The following is a 27,204-nucleotide window of genomic DNA, read 5'->3' as shown; positions in this document are numbered from 1 at the left end:
CTCAAGGGCCAAAGCTTCCCGTCGGAGCTCTTCGAAAGTCAAATTCGGCTCTCTCCTCAGTTGTACCCGCAAACTCTGCCGAACTGGGCCCTCCCGTAGCCCCAGTACAAATTGGTCTCGCAACAGGACCTCTTCGCCCCCCAGGCCATGATCCTGTCTCCCCGTCAGCCTAGAATACTGCTCCCGCAGTTGTAAGGTGAATGCCCGAACGGATTGTCGAGGGCCTTGCCGAGAATTAAAGAACTTCGCCCTCAGTACTGCTACCGGGGTGGTATCCCCATATTGCCCTGTGAGAAAGTCGAAAATCGCCTGGATTGTCGCTCGATTAGCTTCTGGTGCTGCTTGGACTTCCCTTCTTGCATCCCCTTCCAGGGAATTCAACACAAACTGGACCCTCTGTGTGGCGTTCAGACCCTGGAGTCCTGCCAAGTACTCGACCTGGGTTTTCCACTCCGACAGACTCACTTCAGACCCCGGGCCTCCATACCTCGGGGCCCATGGGGCACCCATGAAAATCGGCATAACAGGTGGCCGAGCCCCAGGTTCTTCCCCCTCTGCCATCACCAACTCTGGTCGCTCAACTCAAAGTGTAACCCTGCCGAACTACGCCAAATTTCTGTCACAGGTCGGGATGGGCCGAACCAGACTATGCCCACCCCTAGACCCAGAACACTTTGAGGAGCGTGCCAGAGACGAGACCAGAGTCAAGGAATAAAGAGTAACAAATTTTATTAAGAATAAAACAATTGGTAATCCTAATCTAAAAGTCTTCTTCTCTCCCTCGTCCAGGGAGGAGTCCAAGACGGCAAGCAGACACAGTCTTCCCCACAGACGGCGATTCCCAGTGAGGAGTACCGGACAGGTAAGTATCTCACGGTATGCAGGTTAACAGAGTTCCTTTCTCCAAGCAGGTATCAGGTGCACAATGGAAGGTGATGGACGGGTGAGTTCTCCAGTGAATGGATGGCCACAGCTTCCTCTCCTCTTTCCAAGTGAAGGACAGTTCACAGCAGTCAATAATATACAGGTAGATATCTTACGGTAAGTAGATCGACCAAGCTCCTTCCCCGCTGGTATCAAGTTCACAATGGGAGGTGGTGAGCAGGTGAGTTCTCCAGTGAGTGGATGACCACAGCTTCCTCTCCTCTTTCAAGTAGGGGACAGTTCACAGCAGTCGATAGGATACAGGTAAGTATCTTACGGTATGTAGGTTAACTGGGTTCCTTTCTCCAAGCTGGTATCAGGTACGCAATGGGAGGTGATGGACAGGTGAGTTCTCCGGTGAGTGAATAGCCACAGCTTCCTCTCCTCCTTTCAAGTGGGAGACAGTTCACAGCAGTCAATAGTATGCAAGTAAGTATCTTACGTAGGTTAACAGGACTCCTTTGTGTAGGTTAACAGGGCTCCTTTCTCCAGCTGGTATCGGGTACACAATGGAAGGTGGATTGGACGGGTGAGTTCTCCGGTGAGTGGATGGCCACAGCTTCCTCTCCTCTTTTCAAGTGGGAGACAGTTCACAGCAGTCAATAGTGTGCAAGTGGGTATCTTAGGCGGACGAGTGATTCGCACCCGACAGATGGGCTTCAGGGCTGTAGCGAACTCGCAGTCACCGACTGAACCGGGCTTCCTCTAGGGCAGACAAAATCATCACTTCACACAACAATATAGTTTTCTCACATGTGTCGTGGGAAAGACGGGAACTTCACACCATCCAGATGGACTTCGGGGCTGCAGCGAACTCACAGTCACAGACTGGGCTGGGCTTTCTCTAGGACAGACAGAATCAATACTTCACACAGCAATATAACGTTCTCACATGTGTCGCGGAGAAGACAGGAACTTCACACCATACAGGTGGGCTTCGGGGCTGCAGCGAACTCACAGTCACAGACTGGGCAGGGCTTTCTCTAGGGCAGACAGAGTCAATACTTCACACAGCAATATAACGTTCTCACATGTGCCGCGGAGAAGACAGGGACTTCACACCATACAGGTGGGCTTCGGGGCTGCAGCGAACTCACAGTCACAGACTGGGCTGGGCTTTCTCTAGGGCAGACAGAGTCAATACTTCACACAGCAATATAACGTTCTCACATGTGTCACAGAGAAGACAGGGACTTCACACCATACAGGTGGGCTTCGGGGCTGCAGCGAACTCAGTCACAGACTGGGCTGGGCTTTCTCTAGGGCAGACAGAGTCAATACTTCACACAGCAATATAACGTTCTCACATGTGTCGCGGAGAAGACAGGGACTTCACACATACAGGTGGGCTTCGGGGCTACAGCGAACTCACAGTCACAGACTGGGCTGGGCTTTCTCTAGGGCAGACAGAGTCAATACTTCACACAGCAATATAACGTTCTCACATGTGTCGCGGAGAAGACAGGAACTTCACACCATACAGGTGGGCTTCGGGGCTGCAGCGAACTCACAGTCACAGACTGGGCTGGACTTCCTCTAGGGCAGACAGAGTCAATACTTCACACAGCAATATAATGTTCTTACGTATGTCGTGGAGAAAACAGGACTTCACGCCAGCTATCCTTCCCAAACCTTTCCTCAGTTGGACATACTCGATCTCTCCAAGCTCTGAAGATGTACAATATACCAGCCTGCCTCTTGGGCGAGCGCACGGCAGTTAAAAGCAGACTTTCACACACTCACAGGAATTCCACTCCAATATACAACGCGAGGAAAGAGAAGGGACGTCAATTCAAACACTGCAAATCCACTCATTAAGTGTACTTAAGGCCAGCACTCACCCTGGGTCTCAGTTTAAAGAGCAAAGGATCGGCAATGAGAGGAAGGAGATTTTAAACACTTCTTCATAGGCATAAACTGGATTCGCTTCACCATCCGAACGGGAAGAGGAGATAAGAATGGCAGAGAATCAGTTTAATTCACTCAGTGATATTCATACGGTACACTCCAAGCACTTCAACCCACATCTATCTCAGTATCAAACGTGTGGTAGGAGATTCAATAATCGGTTACTTATCTTCACTCTTTCATCCAGACGATGCACTTCCCTCTTTCCCTCTCTCTCTCTCCGTCTTCAATTCCTCATACACACGACATTCCTTTTTCCTCGCAACGAGCCCTCAACGACACACTTCAGAGAACACTTCCCAACAGGAGCCAGCCACATCCAAACGGGAACAAAAGCACCACAAGCAGGAGAGGAACCACACCAACTTTCTCTTCCTCTGACTTTTTATACTCTCATGAGCTAGCGTGGCCCCATTCAAACGCTCAGCGCAAATTACCCACACCTGCTGTCAATCCGCCACTAGTTACCATAGCGACAGGCACTCACTAGGCTTTGGGACGTTTCTCTAGCGGGGATCGTCCCGGGCTTATTTGTCACCCCGTGACATACCCCCCCGCCAAACCGTTCTAGTCCCGAGAACGGTCTCCTGACACCCAGTCCCCATACCTGGCTGGTGGCTGACCCCGATTCCCTCGTTGAGACCGTCGGGGAGGGGAGACAGGTGCTTCCGGCCGTGGTCCCAGGCCTAAACCTCTTGGGATTACTGCCCACCCTACCAGCGGGGGTGCCCATGACGTGTCGGCCGGCGGGTCTCTTACCACTGGCTTTGGGAAATACGGGCAAGGGCGAATCAGATTGCGGTGTAACACCCGTTCAGGGCCTGCCCTTCCTTCTGGCCGTAGTGCGTATACCGGTTGGTCTGGATGGGGTTGTCGCTGAACGACGTACGGCTGAGCCTCCCATCGATCGCTCAACTTCCCTTTCCCCTGCCGGCGATTATCTCGCACCAACACCCTCTCACCGGGTAATAACGGAGCCTCTCGAGCCATACGATCATACAACCTCTTATTCTTCAATGCCGTTTGGTTTATCCGGCCAGCGACTTGCTCGTATGCCAACTGCAGGCGTTGATGGTGATTTATCACCCAAGCGGATAGACTTCCTCCCTCTTCTTCCCCGGTGGTCCCCATAAGCATATCCATTGGGAGTCTCACATGCCTGCCGAACATTAGATAAGTAGGGGCGTAACCAGTAGTACTGTGTATGCTATTATTATACGCCTGTATCATCGCTGGAAGCCTGTCAGCCCAGTGGCCCTGCTGTTCCTCCTCCAAGGTACCCAATAAGCCCAATAAGGTCTGATTGAACCTCTCACACCCCCCGTTCCCTTGAGGGTGATAAGGGGTCGTGTGGGTCTTCTTGCATCCGTACAGGAGGCACAGTTCGCGGATTACCTTGGACTCGAAATTGGCCCCCTGATCAGAATGGAGGATTTCCGGACAACCAAACGGCTGAATTACGTATCTCCAGAGGGCATTGGCGGTAGTAAGAGCAGTTTGGTCCACAGTAGGGACGGCCCAGGCGTATTTAGTAAACAGATCAGTGATGACAAGAATATTCTGGACCTGATCCACCGGTCGCCCCAGAGTGAGGAAGTCCATGGCCACTATGTGCAGAGGTGCCTTGGCCTGGATCGGGACCAACGGTGCCCGGGCCTCCTTCCTAGATTTAAACAAGATACAGCGTGGACACCTCTGGAGGTAAGCCCTGGTAGTGCCCTCCATTCCGGGCCAGTAAAAGTGTCGTCTCAACAAGGCCAACGTCCTCTCTTGCCCCTGATGTCCCATCCGGCCATGATAGGCCTCCAACAGAGCTTGCCAACGTCCTTCAGGGACCACGATCTGACGGACCTCCTCTTCTCGGCCGGGCTCCTGCAGTGCCCTACAAAGCACCCCTTCCTTTAGGCACAGCCTCGCCCTCTGTCCCAGCAAGCCTCGCACAACTCGAGTCTCAGCTCGACGTTCCGCCCCCTCGGGCCAGATCTCCTGTTCTACCCACGTCCGTACCTTCAGCACATCCCCATCTTCGCCCTGCCACGACCTCCAACGTGATGGATCCCACCCCCAACATGGAGGAGGGTCTCCGGACTCTTGTCCCGGTGCTTCAATGACCCCCACCATCAATCCCTCATCGGACCCCGCTCCGGGGGCCTGTAGATGGCCTGCCGATCCTTCACCCGGTAACCTAGATAATACATCAGCATTGGTGTGTTCCTTTCCTGGTCGATACTGGATCTGGTAGTCAAAATTGGCCAGTTGTGCCACCCAGCGTTGCTCTACCGCCCCCAGCTTGGCCGTTTGTAGGTGTACCAGCGGGTTATTGTCTGTGACAACCTGTACCTTGGCTCCCCAAAGATAGTCTTTGAACTTTTCGCTTAATGCCCATTTCATGGCTAACAGCTCGAGTTTGAAGGAACTATAATTTGAGTCGTTCTTTTCGGCGGGGTGTAAGCTTCGGCTGGCATAAGCAATTACTCTTTCCGCTCCTTGCTGTTTCTGTGCCAGTACTGCACCCAAACCAAGCTGGCTGGCATCGGTGTATAAAATAAATGGTTGTGTGAAGTCGGCATAGGCTAGGATCGGGGCCTGCAACAGCTCTTGTTTAAGCCTCTGAAAGGCAGCTTCACAAGCTGGGTCCCATTGGATCGTCGGGGACCCTCGACCCCGGGTTCGCCCGGTACCTCCAAGCAGTTGGTTAATCGGTTTAGCGATCTTGGAGAAGTCTTGTATGAATCGCCGGTAGTAACCCACAAAGCCCAGGAATAACCGCACTTGACGCACCGTCTTGGGTGATGCCCACTCTTGCACTGCCACCACCTTCTCTGGGTCAACCGAGATCCCCGCCGCACTGACCACATGTCCCAAGAACTTAACCTCCTTACGGAAGAGCTGACACTTGTCGGGCTGTAGCTTCAACCCGTAGCGCTCAAGGGAGCGGAAGACTTGCCCCAGATGTTCCAAGTGAGACTTAAAATCAGGAGAATAAACGATAACATCATCCAAGTAGACGAGAGTGGTGTCCATCAACTGACTGCCCAAACAACGCTGCATCAGCCGTTGGAATGTGGCTGGAGCGTTGCAAAGCCCGAACGGCATCCGGTCCCATTCATAGAGGCCGAAGGGGGTGGTGAATGCCGTCTTCTCTCGGTCATGCTCGTCCATTTGCACCTGCCAGTAGCCGCTGGCTAGATCGAGGGTGGAATACCAGGCAGCTTGAGTGAGGCTCGTGAGGGAATCTTCGACTCGTGGTAGTGGAAAAGCATCTCTTTTAGTTACCTGGTTTAACCTCCTGTAGTCCACACAGAACCTCCAGGAGCCCGTTTTCTTGCGGACCAATACTATAGGTGCGGCCCAAGGGCTACTGCTCTCACGAATAATCCCTCTAGCGAGCATTCCCCGCAACAAGGTACGGACCTCCGGGTACAAGGTCGGGGGCACAGGTCGATAACGTTCTCGGCTCGGCGCCGCGTCTCCGGTCGGAATCTGATGTTTTACCGCATCTGTGCGGCCATAGTCCTCCTCGTGGGTGGCGAACAAGTGCTGCCAATCCTTCAAGAACTCTTGGAGTTGTCCCGTTTGTTCTTCCCTCAACCCTTCGCCCCGTAAAGACTCTCCCTGCAAATGGGCCGGCAATCCTCTCCCGCTCTCCTCCACTCCTGAACCGACTCGGGCTAGGGCCACTTCAACCACCGTTGGACTCACCCGCTCAAAACTCACTTCCCCCTGCTCATGAACCTGCTGTGGCCTCACGGATGTCACTCGGGCCAAACGCTGGTAGCGGTATAGAAGCACCGGGAAGGGGTTTGTGTTCCGAACTCGGACGGGGATCCTGCCCCCTCGGACGATGGTTAGCCCTCGAGCTACTTCCACCTTAGGACCCTCGTCATGGGGTTCCACCAGGACCCATTCGTGTGGACGGTAACGTCGAGGGGGAAGCCTAACTCGGACCACAGCCTCGCTTTGAGCTGGAATAGACAGGGCATAGCGACAAACCATTCTTCCCACACTCTCTCGGTCATGCTGTTGTTCGGCCAGACAAATCCGGCGGCAATCGGCCCTGACGCGGTCCCACTCTTGGCCGGCAGGTGTTGCGGCCGCTCGTGCCGGTGCACTTCGAAACAGTTCCTCCCAACAGTCCGAGATGACATTCATTCCGATCAGTGCACGATGGGACCCCAGACATGGGTCTCGGACGACCACTACCCCCTTCTGAGATACTAGAATTCCATGGATCTGTAAATCGGTCACCAAGTATCCCACATACGGGATGTCCAGCCCGTTTGCTCCACGGAGCGTCAGCCAGGGGGCCTCTGCAGGGAGTTGGCTTCCGGAACCAAACAGCTCCTGGGCCAAACTTTCTGAAAATAGGGTCACTTGGGAACCCGTATCCAAGAGACACCGGTTTTTCTGGCCATTTACCTGGACCATAACCACCGGACAACGGCCTACCAGGCAGCTCTGAGACGATATCAAAGGAGGGGGGTCTGACAAGGGGGTCCCGACCACTTGACCCACAGTGGCCGGAGACTCTAAAAACCCCCTTGGGATGCCCGTCGAGCGGAACACTGGCGAACATAGTGCCCCGGCTCTCCACAGCCGTTACAGATGGGACGCCCATGTGCATCCCACTGAAATCGAGAGCCCACTGACCGGGAAGGACGATGTTCAAACGGGCGACCCCCATCGGAGTAGGCCCGCTCTCGAGAGTGAGGAGGGTACTGGGGCCGTTCTCGACGTAGTTCTTCCCTCACAGATTTAGATAACTCAGACATTTGCTCACGGACATCCCTCCTTAATTCATCCCGGAGGGCCTGCTTCCAATCGGGCGCCGCCGGGGCCTGAGGAGGTTCAACAACGTTCGTAGCCAGGCAGCTGGGGACACCCGCATGCTCCGCCTGGTCATGCTCAAGGGCCAAAGCTTCCCGTCGGAGCTCTTCGAAAGTCAAATTCGGCTCTCTCCTCAGTTGTACCCGCAAACTCTGCCGAACTGGGCCCTCCCGTAGCCCCAGTACAAATTGGTCTCGCAACAGGACCTCTTCGCCCCCCAGGCCATGATCCTGTCTCCCCGTCAGCCTAGAATACTGCTCCCGCAGTTGTAAGGTGAATGCCCGAACGGATTGTCGAGGGCCTTGCCGAGAATTAAAGAACTTCGCCCTCAGTACTGCTACCGGGGTGGTATCCCCATATTGCCCTGTGAGAAAGTCGAAAATCGCCTGGATTGTCGCTCGATTAGCTTCTGGTGCTGCTTGGACTTCCCTTCTTGCATCCCCTTCCAGGGAATTCAACACAAACTGGACCCTCTGTGTGGCGTTCAGACCCTGGAGTCCTGCCAAGTACTCGACCTGGGTTTTCCACTCCGACAGACTCACTTCAGACCCCGGGCCTCCATACCTCGGGGCCCATGGGGCACCCATGAAAATCGGCATAACAGGTGGCCGAGCCCCAGGTTCTTCCCCCTCTGCCATCACCAACTCTGGTCGCTCAACTCAAAGTGTAACCCTGCCGAACTACGCCAAATTTCTGTCACAGGTCGGGATGGGCCGAACCAGACTATGCCCACCCCTAGACCCAGAACACTTTGAGGAGCGTGCCAGAGACGAGACCAGAGTCAAGGAATAAAGAGTAACAAATTTTATTAAGAATAAAACAATTGGTAATCCTAATCTAAAAGTCTTCTTCTCTCCCTCGTCCAGGGAGGAGTCCAAGACGGCAAGCAGACACAGTCTTCCCCACAGACGGCGATTCCCAGTGAGGAGTACCGGACAGGTAAGTATCTCACGGTATGCAGGTTAACAGAGTTCCTTTCTCCAAGCAGGTATCAGGTGCACAATGGAAGGTGATGGACGGGTGAGTTCTCCAGTGAATGGATGGCCACAGCTTCCTCTCCTCTTTCCAAGTGAAGGACAGTTCACAGCAGTCAATAATATACAGGTAGATATCTTACGGTAAGTAGATCGACCAAGCTCCTTCCCCGCTGGTATCAAGTTCACAATGGGAGGTGGTGAGCAGGTGAGTTCTCCAGTGAGTGGATGACCACAGCTTCCTCTCCTCTTTCAAGTAGGGGACAGTTCACAGCAGTCGATAGGATACAGGTAAGTATCTTACGGTATGTAGGTTAACTGGGTTCCTTTCTCCAAGCTGGTATCAGGTACGCAATGGGAGGTGATGGACAGGTGAGTTCTCCGGTGAGTGAATAGCCACAGCTTCCTCTCCTCCTTTCAAGTGGGAGACAGTTCACAGCAGTCAATAGTATGCAAGTAAGTATCTTACGTAGGTTAACAGGACTCCTTTGTGTAGGTTAACAGGGCTCCTTTCTCCAGCTGGTATCGGGTACACAATGGAAGGTGGATTGGACGGGTGAGTTCTCCGGTGAGTGGATGGCCACAGCTTCCTCTCCTCTTTTCAAGTGGGAGACAGTTCACAGCAGTCAATAGTGTGCAAGTGGGTATCTTAGGCGGACGAGTGATTCGCACCCGACAGATGGGCTTCAGGGCTGTAGCGAACTCGCAGTCACCGACTGAACCGGGCTTCCTCTAGGGCAGACAAAATCATCACTTCACACAACAATATAGTTTTCTCACATGTGTCGTGGGAAAGACGGGAACTTCACACCATCCAGATGGACTTCGGGGCTGCAGCGAACTCACAGTCACAGACTGGGCTGGGCTTTCTCTAGGACAGACAGAATCAATACTTCACACAGCAATATAACGTTCTCACATGTGTCGCGGAGAAGACAGGAACTTCACACCATACAGGTGGGCTTCGGGGCTGCAGCGAACTCACAGTCACAGACTGGGCAGGGCTTTCTCTAGGGCAGACAGAGTCAATACTTCACACAGCAATATAACGTTCTCACATGTGCCGCGGAGAAGACAGGGACTTCACACCATACAGGTGGGCTTCGGGGCTGCAGCGAACTCACAGTCACAGACTGGGCTGGGCTTTCTCTAGGGCAGACAGAGTCAATACTTCACACAGCAATATAACGTTCTCACATGTGTCACAGAGAAGACAGGGACTTCACACCATACAGGTGGGCTTCGGGGCTGCAGCGAACTCAGTCACAGACTGGGCTGGGCTTTCTCTAGGGCAGACAGAGTCAATACTTCACACAGCAATATAACGTTCTCACATGTGTCGCGGAGAAGACAGGGACTTCACACATACAGGTGGGCTTCGGGGCTACAGCGAACTCACAGTCACAGACTGGGCTGGGCTTTCTCTAGGGCAGACAGAGTCAATACTTCACACAGCAATATAACGTTCTCACATGTGTCGCGGAGAAGACAGGAACTTCACACCATACAGGTGGGCTTCGGGGCTGCAGCGAACTCACAGTCACAGACTGGGCTGGACTTCCTCTAGGGCAGACAGAGTCAATACTTCACACAGCAATATAATGTTCTTACGTATGTCGTGGAGAAAACAGGACTTCACGCCAGCTATCCTTCCCAAACCTTTCCTCAGTTGGACATACTCGATCTCTCCAAGCTCTGAAGATGTACAATATACCAGCCTGCCTCTTGGGCGAGCGCACGGCAGTTAAAAGCAGACTTTCACACACTCACAGGAATTCCACTCCAATATACAACGCGAGGAAAGAGAAGGGACGTCAATTCAAACACTGCAAATCCACTCATTAAGTGTACTTAAGGCCAGCACTCACCCTGGGTCTCAGTTTAAAGAGCAAAGGATCGGCAATGAGAGGAAGGAGATTTTAAACACTTCTTCATAGGCATAAACTGGATTCGCTTCACCATCCGAACGGGAAGAGGAGATAAGAATGGCAGAGAATCAGTTTAATTCACTCAGTGATATTCATACGGTACACTCCAAGCACTTCAACCCACATCTATCTCAGTATCAAACGTGTGGTAGGAGATTCAATAATCGGTTACTTATCTTCACTCTTTCATCCAGACGATGCACTTCCCTCTTTCCCTCTCTCTCTCTCCGTCTTCAATTCCTCATACACACGACATTCCTTTTTCCTCGCAACGAGCCCTCAACGACACACTTCAGAGAACACTTCCCAACAGGAGCCAGCCACATCCAAACGGGAACAAAAGCACCACAAGCAGGAGAGGAACCACACCAACTTTCTCTTCCTCTGACTTTTTATACTCTCATGAGCTAGCGTGGCCCCATTCAAACGCTCAGCGCAAATTACCCACACCTGCTGTCAATCCGCCACTAGTTACCATAGCGACAGGCACTCACTAGGCTTTGGGACGTTTCTCTAGCGGGGATCGTCCCGGGCTTATTTGTCACCCCGTGACATACCCCCCCGCCAAACCGTTCTAGTCCCGAGAACGGTCTCCTGACACCCAGTCCCCATACCTGGCTGGTGGCTGACCCCGATTCCCTCGTTGAGACCGTCGGGGAGGGGAGACAGGTGCTTCCGGCCGTGGTCCCAGGCCTAAACCTCTTGGGATTACTGCCCACCCTACCAGCGGGGGTGCCCATGACGTGTCGGCCGGCGGGTCTCTTACCACTGGCTTTGGGAAATACGGGCAAGGGCGAATCAGATTGCGGTGTAACACCCGTTCAGGGCCTGCCCTTCCTTCTGGCCGTAGTGCGTATACCGGTTGGTCTGGATGGGGTTGTCGCTGAACGACGTACGGCTGAGCCTCCCATCGATCGCTCAACTTCCCTTTCCCCTGCCGGCGATTATCTCGCACCAACACCCTCTCACCGGGTAATAACGGAGCCTCTCGAGCCATACGATCATACAACCTCTTATTCTTCAATGCCGTTTGGTTTATCCGGCCAGCGACTTGCTCGTATGCCAACTGCAGGCGTTGATGGTGATTTATCACCCAAGCGGATAGACTTCCTCCCTCTTCTTCCCCGGTGGTCCCCATAAGCATATCCATTGGGAGTCTCACATGCCTGCCGAACATTAGATAAGTAGGGGCGTAACCAGTAGTACTGTGTATGCTATTATTATACGCCTGTATCATCGCTGGAAGCCTGTCAGCCCAGTGGCCCTGCTGTTCCTCCTCCAAGGTACCCAATAAGCCCAATAAGGTCTGATTGAACCTCTCACACCCCCCGTTCCCTTGAGGGTGATAAGGGGTCGTGTGGGTCTTCTTGCATCCGTACAGGAGGCACAGTTCGCGGATTACCTTGGACTCGAAATTGGCCCCCTGATCAGAATGGAGGATTTCCGGACAACCAAACGGCTGAATTACGTATCTCCAGAGGGCATTGGCGGTAGTAAGAGCAGTTTGGTCCACAGTAGGGACGGCCCAGGCGTATTTAGTAAACAGATCAGTGATGACAAGAATATTCTGGACCTGATCCACCGGTCGCCCCAGAGTGAGGAAGTCCATGGCCACTATGTGCAGAGGTGCCTTGGCCTGGATCGGGACCAACGGTGCCCGGGCCTCCTTCCTAGATTTAAACAAGATACAGCGTGGACACCTCTGGAGGTAAGCCCTGGTAGTGCCCTCCATTCCGGGCCAGTAAAAGTGTCGTCTCAACAAGGCCAACGTCCTCTCTTGCCCCTGATGTCCCATCCGGCCATGATAGGCCTCCAACAGAGCTTGCCAACGTCCTTCAGGGACCACGATCTGACGGACCTCCTCTTCTCGGCCGGGCTCCTGCAGTGCCCTACAAAGCACCCCTTCCTTTAGGCACAGCCTCGCCCTCTGTCCCAGCAAGCCTCCCACAACTCGAGTCTCAGCTCGACGTTCCGCCCCCTCGGGCCAGATCTCCTGTTCTACCCACGTCCGTACCTTCAGCACATCCCCATCTTCGCCCTGCCACGACCTCCAACGTGATGGATCCCACCCCCAACATGGAGGAGGGTCTCCGGACTCTTGTCCCGGTGCTTCAATGACCCCCACCATCAATCCCTCATCGGACCCCGCTCCGGGGGCCTGTAGATGGCCTGCCGATCCTTCACCCGGTAACCTAGATAATACATCAGCATTGGTGTGTTCCTTTCCTGGTCGATACTGGATCTGGTAGTCAAAATTGGCCAGTTGTGCCACCCAGCGTTGCTCTACCGCCCCCAGCTTGGCCGTTTGTAGGTGTACCAGCGGGTTATTGTCTGTGACAACCTGTACCTTGGCTCCCCAAAGATAGTCTTTGAACTTTTCGCTTAATGCCCATTTCATGGCTAACAGCTCGAGTTTGAAGGAACTATAATTTGAGTCGTTCTTTTCGGCGGGGTGTAAGCTTCGGCTGGCATAAGCAATTACTCTTTCCGCTCCTTGCTGTTTCTGTGCCAGTACTGCACCCAAACCAAGCTGGCTGGCATCGGTGTATAAAATAAATGGTTGTGTGAAGTCGGCATAGGCTAGGATCGGGGCCTGCAACAGCTCTTGTTTAAGCCTCTGAAAGGCAGCTTCACAAGCTGGGTCCCATTGGATCGTCGGGGACCCTCGACCCCGGGTTCGCCCGGTACCTCCAAGCAGTTGGTTAATCGGTTTAGCGATCTTGGAGAAGTCTTGTATGAATCGCCGGTAGTAACCCACAAAGCCCAGGAATAACCGCACTTGACGCACCGTCTTGGGTGATGCCCACTCTTGCACTGCCAACACCTTCTCTGGGTCAACCGAGATCCCCGCCGCACTGACCACATGTCCCAAGAACTTAACCTCCTTACGGAAGAGCTGACACTTGTCGGGCTGTAGCTTCAACCCGTAGCGCTCAAGGGAGCGGAAGACTTGCCCCAGATGTTCCAAGTGAGACTTAAAATCAGGAGAATAAACGATAACATCATCCAAGTAGACGAGAGTGGTGTCCATCAACTGACTGCCCAAACAACGCTGCATCAGCCGTTGGAATGTGGCTGGAGCGTTGCAAAGCCCGAACGGCATCCGGTCCCATTCATAGAGGCCGAAGGGGGTGGTGAATGCCGTCTTCTCTCGGTCATGCTCGTCCATTTGCACCTGCCAGTAGCCGCTGGCTAGATCGAGGGTGGAATACCAGGCAGCTTGAGTGAGGCTCGTGAGGGAATCTTCGACTCGTGGTAGTGGAAAAGCATCTCTTTTAGTTACCTGGTTTAACCTCCTGTAGTCCACACAGAACCTCCAGGAGCCCGTTTTCTTGCGGACCAATACTATAGGTGCGGCCCAAGGGCTACTGCTCTCACGAATAATCCCTCTAGCGAGCATTCCCCGCAACAAGGTACGGACCTCCGGGTACAAGGTCGGGGGCACAGGTCGATAACGTTCTCGGCTCGGCGCCGCGTCTCCGGTCGGAATCTGATGTTTTACCGCATCTGTGCGGCCATAGTCCTCCTCGTGGGTGGCGAACAAGTGCTGCCAATCCTTCAAGAACTCTTGGAGTTGTCCCGTTTGTTCTTCCCTCAACCCTTCGCCCCGTAAAGACTCTCCCTGCAAATGGGCCGGCAATCCTCTCCCGCTCTCCTCCACTCCTGAACCGACTCGGGCTAGGGCCACTTCAACCACCGTTGGACTCACCCGCTCAAAACTCACTTCCCCCTGCTCATGAACCTGCTGTGGCCTCACGGATGTCACTCGGGCCAAACGCTGGTAGCGGTATAGAAGCACCGGGAAGGGGTTTGTGTTCCGAACTCGGACGGGGATCCTGCCCCCTCGGACGATGGTTAGCCCTCAAGCTACTTCCACCTTAGGACCCTCGTCATGGGGTTCCACCAGGACCCATTCGTGTGGACGGTAACGTCGAGGGGGAAGCCTAACTCGGACCACAGCCTCGCTTTGAGCTGGAATAGACAGGGCATAGCGACAAACCATTCTTCCCACACTCTCTCGGTCATGCTGTTGTTCGGCCAGACAAATCCGGCGGCAATCGGCCCTGACGCGGTCCCACTCTTGGCCGGCAGGTGTTGCGGCCGCTCGTGCCGGTGCACTTCGAAACAGTTCCTCCCAACAGTCCGAGATGACATTCATTCCGATCAGTGCACGATGGGACCCCAGACATGGGTCTCGGACGACCACTACCCCCTTCTGAGATACTAGAATTCCATGGATCTGTAAATCGGTCACCAAGTATCCCACATACGGGATGTCCAGCCCGTTTGCTCCACGGAGCGTCAGCCAGGGGGCCTCTGCAGGGAGTTGGCTTCCGGAACCAAACAGCTCCTGGGCCAAACTTTCTGAAAATAGGGTCACTTGGGAACCCGTATCCAAGAGACACCGGTTTTTCTGGCCATTTACCTGGACCATAACCACCGGACAACGGCCTACCAGGCAGCTCTGAGACGATATCAAAGGAGGGGGGTCTGACAAGGGGGTCCCGACCACTTGACCCACAGTGGCCGGAGACTCTAAAAACCCCCTTGGGATGCCCATCGAGCGGAACACTGGCGAACATAGTGCCCCGGCTCTCCACAGCCGTTACAGATGGGACGCCCATGTGCATCCCACTGAAATCGAGAGCCCACTGACCGGGAAGGACGATGTTCAAACGGGCGACCCCCATCGGAGTAGGCCCGCTCTCGAGAGTGAGGAGGGTACTGGGGCCGTTCTCGACGTAGTTCTTCCCTCACAGATTTAGATAACTCAGACATTTGCTCACGGACATCCCTCCTTAATTCATCCCGGAGGGCCTGCTTCCAATCGGGCGCCGCCGGGGCCTGAGGAGGTTCAACAACGTTCGTAGCCAGGCAGCTGGGGACACCCGCATGCTCCGCCTGGTCATGCTCAAGGGCCAAAGCTTCCCGTCGGAGCTCTTCGAAAGTCAAATTCGGCTCTCTCCTCAGTTGTACCCGCAAACTCTGCCGAACTGGGCCCTCCCGTAGCCCCAGTACAAATTGGTCTCGCAACAGGACCTCTTCGCCCCCCAGGCCATGATCCTGTCTCCCCGTCAGCCTAGAATACTGCTCCCGCAGTTGTAAGGTGAATGCCCGAACGGATTGTCGAGGGCCTTGCCGAGAATTAAAGAACTTCGCCCTCAGTACTGCTACCGGGGTGGTATCCCCATATTGCCCTGTGAGAAAGTCGAAAATCGCCTGGATTGTCGCTCGATTAGCTTCTGGTGCTGCTTGGACTTCCCTTCTTGCATCCCCTTCCAGGGAATTCAACACAAACTGGACCCTCTGTGTGGCGTTCAGACCCTGGAGTCCTGCCAAGTACTCGACCTGGGTTTTCCACTCCGACAGACTCACTTCAGACCCCGGGCCTCCATACCTCGGGGCCCATGGGGCACCCATGAAAATCGGCATAACAGGTGGCCGAGCCCCAGGTTCTTCCCCCTCTGCCATCACCAACTCTGGTCGCTCAACTCAAAGTGTAACCCTGCCGAACTACGCCAAATTTCTGTCACAGGTCGGGATGGGCCGAACCAGACTATGCCCACCCCTAGACCCAGAACACTTTGAGGAGCGTGCCAGAGACGAGACCAGAGTCAAGGAATAAAGAGTAACAAATTTTATTAAGAATAAAACAATTGGTAATCCTAATCTAAAAGTCTTCTTCTCTCCCTCGTCCAGGGAGGAGTCCAAGACGGCAAGCAGACACAGTCTTCCCCACAGACGGCGATTCCCAGTGAGGAGTACCGGACAGGTAAGTATCTCACGGTATGCAGGTTAACAGAGTTCCTTTCTCCAAGCAGGTATCAGGTGCACAATGGAAGGTGATGGACGGGTGAGTTCTCCAGTGAATGGATGGCCACAGCTTCCTCTCCTCTTTCCAAGTGAAGGACAGTTCACAGCAGTCAATAATATACAGGTAGATATCTTACGGTAAGTAGATCGACCAAGCTCCTTCCCCGCTGGTATCAAGTTCACAATGGGAGGTGGTGAGCAGGTGAGTTCTCCAGTGAGTGGATGACCACAGCTTCCTCTCCTCTTTCAAGTAGGGGACAGTTCACAGCAGTCGATAGGATACAGGTAAGTATCTTACGGTATGTAGGTTAACTGGGTTCCTTTCTCCAAGCTGGTATCAGGTACGCAATGGGAGGTGATGGACAGGTGAGTTCTCCGGTGAGTGAATAGCCACAGCTTCCTCTCCTCCTTTCAAGTGGGAGACAGTTCACAGCAGTCAATAGTATGCAAGTAAGTATCTTACGTAGGTTAACAGGACTCCTTTGTGTAGGTTAACAGGGCTCCTTTCTCCAGCTGGTATCGGGTACACAATGGAAGGTGGATTGGACGGGTGAGTTCTCCGGTGAGTGGATGGCCACAGCTTCCTCTCCTCTTTTCAAGTGGGAGACAGTTCACAGCAGTCAATAGTGTGCAAGTGGGTATCTTAGGCGGACGAGTGATTCGCACCCGACAGATGGGCTTCAGGGCTGTAGCGAACTCGCAGTCACCGACTGAACCGGGCTTCCTCTAGGGCAGACAAAATCATCACTTCACACAACAATATAGTTTTCTCACATGTGTCGTGGGAAAGACGGGAACTTCACACCATCCAGATGGACTTCGGGGCTGCAGCGAACTCACAGTCACAGACTGGGCTGGGCTTTCTCTAGGACAGACAGAATCAATACTTCACACAGCAATATAACGTTCTCACATGTGTCGCGGAGAAGACAGGAACTTCACACCATACAGGTGGGCTTCGGGGCTGCAGCGAACTCACAGTCACAGACTGGGCAGGGCTTTCTCTAGGGCAGACAGAGTCAATACTTCACACAGCAATATAACGTTCTCACATGTGCCGCGGAGAAGACAGGGACTTCACACCATACAGGTGGGCTTCGGGGCTGCAGCGAACTCACAGTCACAGACTGGGCTGGGCTTTCTCTAGGGCAGACAGAGTCAATACTTCACACAGCAATATAACGTTCTCACATGTGTCACAGAGAAGACAGGGACTTCACACCATACAGGTGGGCTTCGGGGCTGCAGCGAACTCAGTCACAGACTGGGCTGGGCTTTCTCTAGGGCAGACAGAGTCAATACTTCACACAGCAATATAACGTTCTCACATGTGTCGCGGAGAAGACAGGGACTTCACACATACAGGTGGGCTTCGGGGCTACAGCGAACTCACAGTCACAGACTGGGCTGGGCTTTCTCTAGGGCAGACAGAGTCAATACTTCACACAGCAATATAACGTTCTCACATGTGTCGCGGAGAAGACAGGAACTTCACACCATACAGGTGGGCTTCGGGGCTGCAGCGAACTCACAGTCACAGACTGGGCTGGACTTCCTCTAGGGCAGACAGAGTCAATACTTCACACAGCAATATAATGTTCTTACGTATGTCGTGGAGAAAACAGGACTTCACGCCAGCTATCCTTCCCAAACCTTTCCTCAGTTGGACATACTCGATCTCTCCAAGCTCTGAAGATGTACAATATACCAGCCTGCCTCTTGGGCGAGCGCACGGCAGTTAAAAGCAGACTTTCACACACTCACAGGAATTCCACTCCAATATACAACGCGAGGAAAGAGAAGGGACGTCAATTCAAACACTGCAAATCCACTCATTAAGTGTACTTAAGGCCAGCACTCACCCTGGGTCTCAGTTTAAAGAGCAAAGGATCGGCAATGAGAGGAAGGAGATTTTAAACACTTCTTCATAGGCATAAACTGGATTCGCTTCACCATCCGAACGGGAAGAGGAGATAAGAATGGCAGAGAATCAGTTTAATTCACTCAGTGATATTCATACGGTACACTCCAAGCACTTCAACCCACATCTATCTCAGTATCAAACGTGTGGTAGGAGATTCAATAATCGGTTACTTATCTTCACTCTTTCATCCAGACGATGCACTTCCCTCTTTCCCTCTCTCTCTCTCCGTCTTCAATTCCTCATACACACGACATTCCTTTTTCCTCGCAACGAGCCCTCAACGACACACTTCAGAGAACACTTCCCAACAGGAGCCAGCCACATCCAAACGGGAACAAAAGCACCACAAGCAGGAGAGGAACCACACCAACTTTCTCTTCCTCTGACTTTTTATACTCTCATGAGCTAGCGTGGCCCCATTCAAACGCTCAGCGCAAATTACCCACACCTGCTGTCAATCCGCCACTAGTTACCATAGCGACAGGCACTCACTCGGCTTTGGGACGTTTCTCTAGCGGGGATCGTCCCGGGCTTATTTGTCACCCCGTGACACATTAACAAGGCGTCATTGTAATTCTGAATTAAAAAGTTAAAGAAGGCCTCTCATGCGCAGATTCGCTCGGTTGAAAAATGGTAATTTTAATATGTGCTTAATATCTGCTAACTCTTTATTGTGATGCTCCCCAACATATATTTTATTCTAATATTACTTATTCTAACCCTACCAGTCCACTAATACTCTACTAACACTAATGAGAGTTTACTTTACACACTCTGACTCTCACAAGCGAGTTAGTGGACATGCAGGTGCAACACTACTATAGTCAACAACCAAATTATGACTTTAAAACATTAAAAAGGCGTAATTGACAAAAAGTCGAAATGATGACTTAAAAAGTTGAAATTATGACTATGCGTCATGATAATGAGATGAAAAGTTGAAATGATGACGTACTAAATTGAAATTGTGATAGATAAAGTATTCCATAGTGAAATTTTCTGAATTCAATATAATTGTATTTGTGAAAATAATTTGGTACTGAAACTGAGTTTTCACACATTCTGCTTGTTTCTGCAGTTCGTGTAGGCCTCTATGAATTACTAAAAATTATTATTGATGATTATTCGACTATTGAGTAGCAGCCTGGATGAAAACCAGGAATCCTAACCGCTAGACCATATGGGAGGCGTTGATACTGCCCCCGCCACATTTGAAAGGCTGCACTGCACGGGGCAAAAATCGCCAAAAAAGCCAAAAAGCTAAAATTTAATTTATCGGGATGTAAATAAATATCGGGATAGCTTTTCCCAGGTGGAAAGAGGGACGCAGTAGACACCTACTTTCTTCTCGACGGGTAAGTCAAAGGTACGGTCTATTGCTTGGTTGTGTAAATCATTATATAGAACGGTAGAACATGTACGGTAGAACATGTAACAAATACATCATAACGGTAGAACATGTACAATTAAACTCGATGAAGTGTTATCGGAAGACACGTTGTCATAGATTCTTGAAGCATTACGGCTACCGCAGTTGCAACACGCATTTGAAAAAAAACGAGTAGATGGGAGAAATCTTTTTAACAAAAAAGCCTCCAAGTCAAGGAGGTCAAAGGGCATGCTTCCTGCTATAGCTCCCCCCAAAGTCTGTTCATACGGCCACCATCAACAAATGCTAACATTTGAAACTTCTACATATATTTCGAGTAGATGGCCGGTGGTATATTCTCAGTAAAGGGTTTCACCCTAGTTCGGGAGATACGAGTAAAAATGATCTTATACGATCTTATACTTATACTTTGAATTAAGACGATGTGTGATTTTTACTTATCACAGATTGCATCTCTCAAATTGTGTGGTGATTTTCCAAATGATACAACTTTGTCTAAATAAGAGCAATGTAAAGTCCTAGGATTTCTTAAAAAACATTGTGACAAACTTTGCCAACATGTTTCATGTTGTATGTTGTATGTAACAATCTAAAGTTTTTGGACAGACGCTGCTTAGTAACAATAATACATAAATCTTCTAAGATTTGATTTAAACTTTTAAGGTTATGCTTTTACATGAAATTAGTGTAAACTCTGAATGTAGTATGCTCTGAAACGCAGACTAGATTTACTGCGACATTGTTCGCCGAGACTCATCTGGTCTGTCGCCCTATATCCTGAAGCTTCAGTTCACACTGTAGTTTATCACTGGAGGATTTTTTGTTTTGTTTTGTTCTGTTTATGACAACTTAAACTATTTGCTTTTTTGGATCGTTTTTATCATTGCATAAAGAACTACTTCGCCTCTCTGGAAATGTAAGGTGTTTTTATTTAGCTAAAACTTTGTTTACATTTTATTAAATTATTTATTTATTTCATTTTGAAAATGTAGTTTTCTGTGATGGTCGTGTTTAGGTGTGCGGGATAGCTATGGAAAGCCTCCCACCATAAAAATTGAAACCCCCAGATGGACAAAAAATGCTGATTGAATCTTTTTCATATAAATGAGATTTAAGACGACCAAGTACAGTTTTTGAACAGACATTGTTTAATAACAATTATACTTTAGGTCACCGTTAAGCAAAAAAATAATTTATATCATACATAAGTACAGATAAATAGAAGATGAGTATGTATTGAAACTTTAAAGATTTAATTTAATCAATCTTTTAAAATATCTAATGCAAACTTTTTAAGGTTATACTTTTAAATGAGAGAGAGAACCACTCTGTTATTTTGTATTATATTATATTATTTTAGATTATATAATTTATATTATTAATTATTATATCATTTATATTATATAAATTATATAAAGGATGTTTTACATAGGAATGTGAAATAACTAAATGTTTTTCAACCTTTAATTGTTTTAGATTATATCAATTATAGAATGTTTTATATATAAATGTGAAATAACTGAATGTCACATATATGAAATAACTGATCCCATTTATATACGTTGCTCAGGAATGTAAAGGGAGGGGGGGCGCAGGCACAATAACCACACACGCACACACATATAACTGGGACAAAGTTCAAACAACCGGCAAAAACATCTGTTCTATTAATATAGGACAAAACTACCCGTCAAAATTATGATTTAGTCCTAGCTAGGTCATAGTTCAAAACTAACTGTCAAATAACATGATCGATAGGCTAGCAGGGTCAATAGGTTAATCCCATGAACTCATACCAGGAAGTTCACCCATCAATCATAAAGGTCACCAGAAGTTCAACCTGTCACAAAGGTCAAAGGTCAAAGTCGTAAATCATTTTGACACTATGTACCCTATAAGTACTACTAATGAGATTTGTTGAATATCATCTACTTATCTGCTTGAAGGATAACACCGTCTAACTTCTCTTTGAATTGTTAGTTGTAGGACCATGGCATGGCAATCAGGAATACTACATTTGAAAACAGCATTAAGAACATGGATTTTCTTGTGCTAGCAAAATTCTGACAACGATTCAAAAGCACGATCACAGAACTGACACAGCATTTGATAGCATTTATTTATTTATTTTACCATAGACTATAACTGTAGACTACTTAAAAGCACTTACATTAGCACTGGACCGTCATCAGATTACAAAGCCTGAAACGAAAAATATATATATCAAAAGCAGGTCATGCAAATAACATGGTATATGTTGCCTATTATGTGAAATATCGAAGTTAACGTTAACGTTAAGTTACTTGGTAAACAGGTGGAACAGAGTGAATTGTTTGCGCGGCCGCGGTAGAAAACGAACGCAAAAAAAAAAAAAAAAAAAAAATATATATATTGGCTTACCGTATCACTCAGTTGAACAATTTTCCATCTTCTCAAACTCTAAATCCCATTAATCGTCACAGGCGCAGGTTATTCAGATGACAAATTCTTCCATCCGTCTTCATGTAGCACTAGCACGTTAATGTCGCCCATTTTCTGCTGCGTCACAGGCAACTAATGTTTGAAACACGAACCGAAGCTCACAAAAGCTTAAAAATTGCTCACAGATTCGCAGACACTGCTTATCTTGTTAACAGGAATGATTATTCTGTTCAGTTGAATCCCGCTGACAAATCAAGTTTGCCTGTAGTAGCTAACTGTCGACTCGTCACATTTGAACTGAATTGAGCGCGAAAAAAATCAATCCCACAATGCAGTGCTTTTACAGTATGATACTGTATTACGAATTTATCGGGTTGAAAACAGAAATGTGCTGTATATTTACAGCTGTTCTGTAAAATATACAGCCTAATACTGTATTATGGAAATACAGTACAATTCTGTAGGAAATTCGCTGTAAATTTACAGTAAAGTTTTACAGTGTGGTCATACCCATTTTCTAGAACATCTTTGGTCACATGATTCAATGCACCTGCAGTGTTGTCATACCATCCATCATTTTTAATTGACGTTTTTAGTACCATCTTATCAGTTACCCATACACATCTTCTCTCTGAGCTTGTTAGGTACTCTTTCATCCTCACAGACCACTTGACCTAATTTGACCTGATGTATCCTGATTTAACCTGGGTTCTGACTGAGACACAGAAATACATACTTTTACATGAGGTAAAGGAAAATCTCCAACACTTTCTACAAAATTAAGGGCCTATCCTTACAAAAACAGCCTAAGCTTATTTCATTTTTAATCCTTTCTTTTCCTACAAGTTTAAAGAGTGATCAGTCATATGAAAATCAGAGATGAAGAGTATAAGTATTATTATGGTTTGATGTGTTTGATGTGTTTGATTAATCAATTATCAGTAAATGATAAAAAGGGGGAATTGTAATGGAAAATTTTGATTTTCATTGATTTATAGTGTTGATTTTCATTATTTTCATTATTAAGACATTGAAATGATCTTTGCTGGACTGTACGTAGTCTGCCAACATATGACTAATGTGTGTGTGTTTTTAAACACTGGGAAACAGGTGAGACATCAGGAGGAGGCAGATTGAAAAGGGACCTCTGACCCCTAGGGTCAGAGGCCGCCCAATTTAGAACTTGTGAGTTTGTAAGAACAAACTCAGCAGGATTAGATGACTAGCAGAGAAACCTTCCCTTGTTTAGATAAGGGCCTGTAAGCAGAAGACCTTGAAAGCAGTATAAAGGCTCCTCTGCCCTCCCTCTCGTCGTCGCACTTGTTTCACAGACTGTACTGGTGACTTCTGTGTGGCAACTGGGCCTTCTTGCAAGAATAAATACTTTTAAAAGACAATTTGACTCAGAAATGTCTCTTACACAGTGATTGAGTGTTTAATGAATATTTTTGCCACAACAATAACAATATAAGCTCTTCTATGTACAAAATATTACCACTCTCTGGGTATAATATAAAATATAAAAATCACATTTCAATTGCCATAGCTCATTATACAGTCATTATTAATTACATAATTACAGTTACTCCAAAGTAAATAAATACAGTCTCAATCTTTTGGAAAAACTAACATTGTGACTCTCTGAGACCAAAAATAACGGGAGCGAGTTCCATGCCACCATTGCTCAATAACACGATGTTCTTTGAAGTTGATTTGTTCGACAGGCAGGTAACAAACGCCCTTCACTTGATTGGCGAGTGGAATAAGTATGCACGTCACTGAAGAAAGTCAATCTTTTATAAATAATTTCAGGTGCTTTTGTAATAATTATATTTTTTAAGAATTTAAAAAGAGAATAATTAATTCTGCTTCTTACATGAAGCCATGCTAACTGATTGTGCATGTCCCTAATACATGTTCTGAAAGAACAGTTTAGAACAAGCCGAGATGCTTTATTTTGTGCAATCTGTAATCTGTTTAAATTATTCTCTGTAGTTGTAGCCCAAATGATGGAACAATAGTCTAAATGACACAAAACTATTGATTCCACCAAAGTTTTCCGTATACGAATCGGTATGCATTTTCTGCAATGGCGAACTGCAGCCATACTCCTGCCCATTTTATTCAATATTAGTTTTATCTGAGCATTCCAGGTCAGACTGCTGTCCACAATCACGCCAAGCAATTTGGCCTCAGCCACTTGTTCAATGATCAAACCACCAACTGACAAGTTCAGAGCAGGTGAATCTTTTAAAAGATGATTAGATCCCAACATCATACATTTACTCTTCACAACATTAATAATTAACTTATTTTCTCTGTTCCAATTTTCAATTAATTTTAGTTCATTATTTAATACAGTATTAAGTCTGGTAGAGTCATAATCAGACACAAAAATAGTAAAGTCATCTGCATATACAGTAGGGCAATAGTGGCACACCCCAAAATAAAAGACAAATCATTAATAAAAATAGAAAATAACAGTGGTCCAAGGCAACTCCCTTGAGGCACCCCACAATGCAGAATAGTCTAGCTGGAAATAGGGGTCCACGCGCACCCCCCGGCTTTTTTTATGCCACCTGATTTTTTTAAAATCCTTAAAGTGTCTATTTTCAGAATCTGCCAGGTACCAAGCTGAAATAATGTCCCAAAAGCTTCTTTTTTAACCCTTTGCTGCACCCAAAATGAGTTTATTTTGTTTACTTCAAATGTAAAGCTATTTTAAATTTCTTCAGGTTCAGGATAAGTGCAGTAAAAGGTTAAATTAAACCCCATTTCAGGCTGCTATTAGTATAATAAAAACGTTGTCAGATGAGCTTTTTTTGCTGTTTTTGACCATAGATGGTCACGATGTTGTAAAATATAACAAATAACAATTTCCCTGGGTCAGAATTGTATGGAAAAATGTGTCCATTTGTCTCTGTGAGTTGTTTACATCAAAAGTTATGGCACTTTATATCACATTAGATTTTTCAGGTTTGGTGCAAAGGGTTAAAAATAAATCATTTTGGACATTATTTCAGCTTGGTACCCAATTTAATCTTAAAATAGACAATTGAATTATAAAGAAATAACAGGTTGTGAAAAAAAAATCACCCTATGCGGTTGAGAAAATGAAAATATAGTTGATCCTCTACACATATTTGGCCATTTTTTGCTATTTTTGTCCAGAAATATGGTCAATATGTTGTCAAATGTCAAAAATAACCATTCCATTAAATTCCTGCGGTCAGAATTGTATGGGAAAATGTGTTCATTTGTCTCTGTATGTTGTTTACTTAAAATGTTATGCCACTTTCTATATAATTTTTTGATTTTACGGGTCCCGGTCGGGTGCAGCAAAGGGTTAAAAATGAAGCCTTTGGGACATTATTTCAGCTTGGTACCTGGCAGATTCTGAAAATAGACACTTTAAGGATTTAAAAAAATCAGGTGGCATAAAAAAAGCCGGGGGGTGCGCGTGGACCCCTATTTCCATCTAGACTAGAACCTTTGTCTCAGAGTAACTACCATTAAACAGTACATTAAACTCCCTATTAGCAAGATAGCTATAGATCCATTGGATTGCACACTTTTCAAATCCATAACAACTTAATTTTTCCAATAATAGATCATAATCAATTAAATCAAATGCTGCACTCAGGTCTAACATTACAGTACCAACTAATTTTCTATCATCAATTTCATGCAACCAATCATCCGTCATCTGAACTAAGGCTGTCAATGTAGAGTGCCCTTTCTTATAAGCATTTTGATAGAGTGAATTCAACCCATTTTTAGAGAAATACAAATTAATTTGATCATAAACTATTTTCTCCATAATCTTACTCAAAATTGGCAGAATACTTATAGGTCTGCTATTTTTCCCAGAGAAATGTTCCTTTTTGTTTTTTGGAAGAGGCACAATTTTAGCCTTTTTCCAGTTAGCAGGAAAAACACATTTTTCTAAACTTAAATTAATAATATAACATATAGGCATTGTAATCACATCAGCAACCATCTTTAATAGCTTGACATACAGTTCATCAAAACCAGGAGGTTTATATTTCATTAACTTTAATATGTTTTCTACTATAGTAAGACTTACTCTGTCAAATTTAAATGATTTATTAAGCATGATTGTATCTTTAATTGTCTTAAAAGATAAATCAGGTTATTCCTGTGAAATCATATCTTTTTGTAAATTCTGAACTTTCTTTGAAGTAATCTCCTAAATAATTAGCTATATCAGCAGGTTTAGTCAAAAAAGTATCACCTACATCTAAAAATGTTGGTACAGATTTATCTCTCCGCCCTGTTAATTGGTAGCCTGGTTAAAACCAGACCATTCTCAGTAGTAACTGAGTTATGGTCTGGCAAAGCTCCTTTAATAACTCATTTCCAAAGGGGCGTCACCAACGGACGTCGCTCAAATGCCTCTGGGCGCAATTGGATAGACCTAAAACTCCTAAAACCAATCAGAGCGATCGGCATTGTGTAAAGCCATATGCAGTATCCCAAAGTTACACTACGCCATAAAAGTATGTACTCTTTTTGTGAAGAAAATGTATTTACTTTTGAATGTGTAGCAAAAAAGTAGGCAAGCTTTGGGACATACTACTTCGTCATCTTTATCGGACGGATCTGTCGCGTGCATCCTGTCACGTAAACTGCCCTGTCAATCATCTTGTCACAGTTAAAATCCTCTATTAAATCTAATTTAATTTCCTACCGTTTCGGAGAGAAATGTAGTAGCACGTTCATCTGCCAGTGGGTCTTTCATGGAGACTGTCCTCATGTGTTTGCAATTTGAATATAATAATGCATTTAAAAGTTGGTGCGCTTCACCAACGGAGTGGACGTCAAATGCCTCTGGGTGCAATTGGATAGGCTAGACCTAAAACCAATCAGAGCGATCGTCATCTTGTAAAGCCCGCCTCAACGTTTCTGATTTGTGCCGCGATTTCGAGGCCATGGAAATGGGCTTGAATGAGCTCTTTGCCAGACTACTTGCAGAGCAAATCTAAATTTGCCTGAAGTTGTCTGGGTTTTCCCAGGCTAGTTAATTGGTTTAATGTATTCCATAATTTATTCCTGTCTGATTTTACTTCCTCA

The 27,204-nt window shown here is 47.7% G+C and overlaps 1 long non-coding RNA gene across 1 annotated transcript; it reads right to left on the bottom strand.

Moving 5' to 3' along the window:
- Window positions 1–21,664: 21,664 nt before the first annotated feature.
- LOC307162637 lies at window positions 21,665–22,349 on the bottom strand. Its single transcript, XR_013821952.1, has 3 exons — window positions 22,090–22,349; window positions 21,860–21,891; window positions 21,665–21,700 (listed from the first exon to the last, which is right to left on the bottom strand). It is a non-coding gene; the product is annotated as an uncharacterized lncRNA (long non-coding RNA).
- Window positions 22,350–27,204: the final 4,855 nt, after the last annotated feature.

Source organism: Squalius cephalus (genome assembly GCF_949319135.1).
Source record: "Squalius cephalus genome assembly, chromosome: 8".
Taxonomy (NCBI): domain Eukaryota; kingdom Metazoa; phylum Chordata; class Actinopteri; order Cypriniformes; family Leuciscidae; genus Squalius; species Squalius cephalus.
Note: the sequence above shows the minus strand (reverse complement) of the source record. Positions and strands in the feature narration are given on the sequence as shown.